The sequence below is a fragment of the Cryptomeria japonica genome, chromosome 2 (assembly GCF_030272615.1).
Source record: "Cryptomeria japonica chromosome 2, Sugi_1.0, whole genome shotgun sequence".
Classification (NCBI taxonomy): domain Eukaryota; kingdom Viridiplantae; phylum Streptophyta; class Pinopsida; order Cupressales; family Cupressaceae; genus Cryptomeria; species Cryptomeria japonica.
In genome coordinates, this window is record NC_081406.1 from 36704383 (window position 1) to 36710783 (window position 6401).

Sequence of the window (6401 nt, forward strand, 5' to 3'; positions counted from 1 at the left end):
TTCTCAATGTAAGAGTGAGTTGTTTGCATGACTATCTATTCATTTGGATTGAGTCGTATGATATGTCATAGAGATTTCCCTTCTTCAAAACAAGGTTGGAGTATCGTGCTTGTGTAGCAATCACATGTAAAAATTTAACATTAGTAAAAGCTAACATGCATTTGAGTTTTCAAAGAGATAATAATAGTCTATCAACAAGTGTTAGACATTAAACTATGAAAAAAGAGGACATGAATGATAGATTTACAAAATAATTTATATTGAAACCTATAGAAAAATTGAAAAATCAAACATGATAGATAAATACATGAACAAGACAAAAAATAGTTAGTTGTGTTCTTTTTGGGTGTGATTGTGTATGTTTTTTTGCATCAACATTTCAGATCACACTCTGTGATCCATTATCAGGATGAAAGAGAGCAACATAAGAATGAAAAAAAAAATGTTTAAAACAATCTAATATATTACAAATAAAAAATAAAATAAACTTTTTTTAAAAACCTTAAGTATTTTTCTAAAATACTAACTAAACATATAAACTAATTAAAAATTATACTTAAAGATAAATATAAAAAACAAATATATATATATATACACATATTTATATGAACATTTTAAATTGAATCATGGATCCAAAACATATGTAAAACATACTCATAATTATTTTTAATAAAACATTCTCATTCAGCTATAAATAATTTTATGTAGTCATATTATAAAGCTGTCTACACCGTGGAATTAATTGTTAGACAGCTTTTGTCATTTCAAGTACTTTCGTATCGCGTGGTTAGATTTTGTACACGTGGATAGGGTCCGCTGCCGACACTGTAAAAATAAATAAATATATAATATTACAAATAATAAGATCGCTGCCGACACTTTAAATTGAATAAATATTTTTCACATACCTGCAATTGTGACAAATAATTAATAGTTTTCGTACTCTAAAAAGAAACGCAAAATGATTGGTGCTCCAAAAAGAAAATGTAGGGGACCGTTGCGAATGCGGCGGAGTGCTTGGGAGCCTGTTTCGATTTATTTATTTACTTGCTTTTTTACCACAATAGTCCTCATGCAATTATTTCTTTTAAGTGTACTTGTTTTGTACCATTTTAAATTAATGTTTAGGATTATGAGTTTTATATTTAAGAAGAGGTAAAAGTACTAATGTTGTCGATCAATCAAAATTAAAAAATAAGTAATTTTAATTAAGATGTTTGAGATTTTGATTTGAATTTTTCAATTGTTATTTTGTTTTTGAATGGTCATGTCAAATGTGCTTTTGTCAAATTTTTGTATAATGGTTTTCTATGTAGCATCTTTTGACTTCATTATTACACTTTCTTAATCCTCTTACTTTAAATAGATTCGATGCTTGAGAAATTGGAAAGCTTTTTTGGACTTTATCTTGCGTGATTAGTTTTGATTTTTCTTTGACTTCTAATATCTTCTAGATTTCTCTGTCACTTTAAGATCCCACAATAACAGTCTAATTCTTTGTACATTTGCTCTTAATGTTGTGAAGCTCTCTGAAATACTCTCTTGTAGCCTTCAAGCTATAATGGATTTGCCTCCTCTCTTGTTGGATTCCTTGTAGATTTGTGTCTCTTGAAGCACTTGACATTTTAAGATTTAATTGTGCTTCTCCTTTCCTTTCTTTGTTATTTTATATTATATTTGTTGAACACTTTTGAATGCTTTGGGGGGGGTGTTGAATCAACATATATTAAACTCACCCACTTTAATCATTCATTTAACATTCATCCCAATTACCACATGTGTGAAATAGAAATAGAATTGGAAAAACAAAAGAGCAATCAAACATGAACAACAAGATTTTATGTGGAAAACTTAATGAGGGAAAAACCACGATGAGAACTATTCCACTATATTAAAACAAGTTACAAATATTTAGGCTCAAGGCCAAGGAAGCTCACTACTCATAAGTTGGACTTGCAAGCCTAAGGTGCACAACCTTAGGGCAAGATACAAAGGACTTGCAAACACTGAATATCACTTCTTCAGGGCAAGATACAATGGATTTGATTACAAAGAGAGATAATTGTTGAATTGAGTAGAGGCACATCCTTTGAAACGTTGGTTATAGTTCACTTTTGTTACACATTTGAAATTGACTTAATCACTACTTAACAACACTTGTGAATCTTCACACTTACAAGATACACCATACACAACTTTGCATCTCGTTCATACAACATATATAATCCTACAGATAGATTTCATATTTATATACCATTCACAACCAAAGAAACATCAATTAGGTTAGCCTAATTAGATGTAATTTTTAGGATATAGATAGTCGGCCCAAAAATAATCTCCAAAGTAATGTGGAAGGAAAAATGAATCATGTGTTCAGTATCACACAATGTTGACATGCCTTCCTATCCATCCCAAATCAATGCCTACAACTCTGCATGTCACAACATGGACCAAAATTTCACAGGTCGACTCTAGTGGATATATTTGTTAAAGCACACCAACAAAACTTACTCAAAACATGATGCAAACCACCAAAAATATTGTGGATGCACTAAATAGCATCACTTGACACCAACATCTCTAAATCATTGAGTCTCACCACCAAAACAATTGAAGGCAGAGGAATGCAACACATTCCTACAAACTACCACATTGTCACTGTACAACTTCATACTCAAACCATCATGGCTTCAATTGTAGATTAAATGAGAACATACAAATGGTGAGATATCAACTATTTTTATCCACCAACATCATATTACAACCACAAGAAGTGATGAAGTAATGTGGCACAATACAGACTCGAAAACTATACCCAGTTTGACAGACTGTTCACCGAGATAGTCACATTTAACCAACTTCAATTGTAGACCACAAAATACACATCTAAAGTTCTGGAAAAATCATAAGACAGTTGAATATACCATCTAAAGAAACCAAAATTAATCTCCACACACCCACATGAACTCATTACCAATCCTCTGATACCACATTATTCCAAAACACAACTAATCAACCTCCTGGACAAATTTATCATCAATGACAACACAAACTCATATTTGCAACAATCTCTCCCTTTGTCATTTATGGAAACACTTGTGCCAACTCCAAATTATTATCATATCACTCCACTAAAATACTTACAATAAATTCTATCCCACTTTGACATCAAAGACAAAGGGTTTATCCACAACACAACACAAACTCAATGTCTGTATACAAATCCCCCTTAGAGTATCAATAAAATTGAAATCAAGACTGTATTTTGCCAACCTTCTACTTATTTGTATAAGTATGTACAGGAACAAAATTACAATCTTACTGATAAATTAAGAAGTCTGTATAGCTAGGGGTATAATACCCTTATGAACAAACTTAATTTGAAACCAAGTGGTCTTCCAATCATTCTCTACAAAGGTCAAAATGTTGTGTTGACTTTCCATCTTCAAAAGGAGATCCCCTACCTCATTGCAGCTACGTAGATCCTTTACTTCTTGATCCAACTTTTGAGAGTCTACAAAAAGTCTCACCATGTTGGTGAGTTGCAAGTCTACAATATCTTTGATATGACCAAATTGTGTCTTAATCTTGTCCTTATGGTCGCTCAACAAATTTAACTGCATGTACAAATTCTCAATTTGAAGTATTCTATTACCATCGACGTCCTTCTTCAAGTCTATAGTACTGGATAACTGTAGAATCTATGATTCTATAATGTTTATTTGTCCCTTAATGTATTTAGTAGATTTGAGCCATTGGTAAAAAGACTTATATACCACCACTGTTGGAAACTTGAGTTGTTGTGTTGTGTTGTCGTTGATGTCAACCTCTCTTGTGTTGTCGTTAATGTCAACTAGTTGAAGTAAGGATGATGTAGTGGAAGTTCCAATACACAAGAAAGAGCACTTATGTGTTCTAGTACATGATGATGAGGTAAGGATGATGGAGTGGAAATTCCAATATGTAGGAAAGACTATTTATGTATTTCGATACTATTGAATAATCTGGTGGAGATGTTGATGTATTTCTAGAAGGCTAGTATAGTAGAAGATTCAATATGCAAGAAAAAATATTTATCTCTGTGGAAGAGCGTGTTGCATTCCTTCGATATTTGAAGATTATGTGTTGTGGTTCTAAATATCATATTTATGTTATGTGTTTATTGTTCTATTAGTTTTGTAGGCCCTCTATTTCTTAGTTGGCAGAGTTGGTTATTGATGCCTCTGACATTAAGGTTGTCTGTCAAAATGAGTCTCGAGTATGGCTGGTGGCTTCCAGATATGTGGGTTCATGTGTTTCTGTTTGAAGGATTTTTTCATGTGGTTTGTGAAACTTGTTCCAATTCATTTTTTAGTGATAATCAATTGACAAGTGGAGTTATGATGTTCTGAGTTCCATGTGTCACCTATTTTGGTCTCCAGTTGAATGTGTTGGTGTGTCCTACTTGGATCATACTCTTTCGGTCTAGGTATGCTTTGGTGGTTGAATTTGGATGTTGATATGGGTCTCATCATTGCATGTGTATATCCAAATTGAGTTTCACACATTGGAGAATGTTTCTAGGCTAACTGGTTGGCGTGTTGTTCATCTACACATTTCATTTAATGTCAACCTTTTATGACATGTTAGTGTGTTCGATTTATTGGAATTATTTGGAAATGTATTGTAATGTGTTTGGGTCCTCTCTATCTCCTAAAGACCACAATTGATATTTTAGGTCTTGGTGGCCAAATTTATATAATAATTTATATTTTATCTATGGCCAACCTAGTTAAGGGTTTTGATATTTATGTTGTATATAAAGGACTGCAGATGTATGAGCGAGTGTGGAATATGTGTGAGTTGATGTGCAAAAGGTGTGAATGATCTACAAGAATATTTTGTATTGGAGATGTCCGAAAGACTATTATGAAGATCTTTGATGATGATATTCTCAATGTGATAGTGTTAAAAGATTGTGTTTGAAGTCAAAGAGTTTGTCATGGTATTGATCACTTGACATAGTGATTCAAGGTCAATTCCATGATCAAGAGATCTTATTTATTCCAATTTAGCTATTATTTTCTCTACTAGAAGATAGTACTCCTCTTGGTAGATTTTTGTAGCTTGCCCTAAAACAATGTGTTTCAGTCTTGCAAGTCATTTATACTTCCCCTAAGGTTGTGCACCTTAGTTTTGCAAGTCCTCTTAGTAGTAGAGAGTTTCGGAGGCAACATTGTAACAAATTATATTTATATTGTGATTTTGATTATCACCATGGTTTTTCTCTAATTGGTTTTTCCATGTAAATCTAGCGTTCATGTGTTTTTTGTGTTTCATTCTTTCATGATTCATTTCTACTAAGATTATATGCTTGTGGTTTAAATTTTGAAGATTAGCACTTAAGTGTTTTGAAGGTTTGGACTAATTCACCACCCCCCCCCCCCTCTCTCAGTCCTGTGGTGGGTTCAACAATTGGTATCAGAGTGAGGTTTCTCTTTTGATGCTTAACTTCTTGAGGAAGATCCAGTAGGGCACATGAATATACCTTCAAGGCTCCAAAGTTTGATGGCATAAATTAGGCTTATTGGAGAGAAATAATGGACAATCATTTGGGTACTATACCAACTAAGATTTGGTAAAGCATTAAGAAAGGTTATACTACTCCACAGAATGTTCCTACAACTCTAGATGAAATCAAAGCATATGAGAGTAATGCAAAGGCTACTGTTGCAATTATAACTTTCTTAAATGATGCAATGTTCAACAAAATCATAGGGGCTAAGTCATTTTTAAGAAATTTGGGACAAGCTGAAGAGTGTATTTGAAGGAGATGAGAAGACAAAGGAAACCAAAATTACAAATTTGAAACACAAGTTTGAGAATGTGATCATTTGTGATGATGAAAACATTGAAGGCTATATTCATTGAGTGAATGAAATTGTAAATATTCTTAGAGGTGTTGGTGGATTGGTAGAAGAGAGAGAAGTTTTTGATTAAGCAAAAATAGGTTTTGAGGGGACCTGAAACCCCTTACATCATAGTCCAAGGATAAAGAATTAAAGCATCAAAACCAAAATGAAGACATAAAGAAAAAACAGGCTGCAACATATAGAAACAACACAGACCCAACAACCAAAGAAAAGACAACAAAAAGCCAGCAAGGAGCTGGCAACAACAACAAAAAAATAAATAGAGACCAACTACATAAAAATTTTAAAGGCATCAGAGGCCTCTTTCTCTAGCATCAACATAGATTTAGCAGTTTCCTTGAGGTCAAGAAGATATGGGATGGAATCCACCACAGCCTTAGAGCTTTGTCTGGTCTGCCTTGAGGTTCAGGGAGTATCCTTAGTAGTGGTAACCCTAGCATCCTTCTCCAAATATACAAAGTTTCTTTCATTATGCATCTTCTCCAGTCT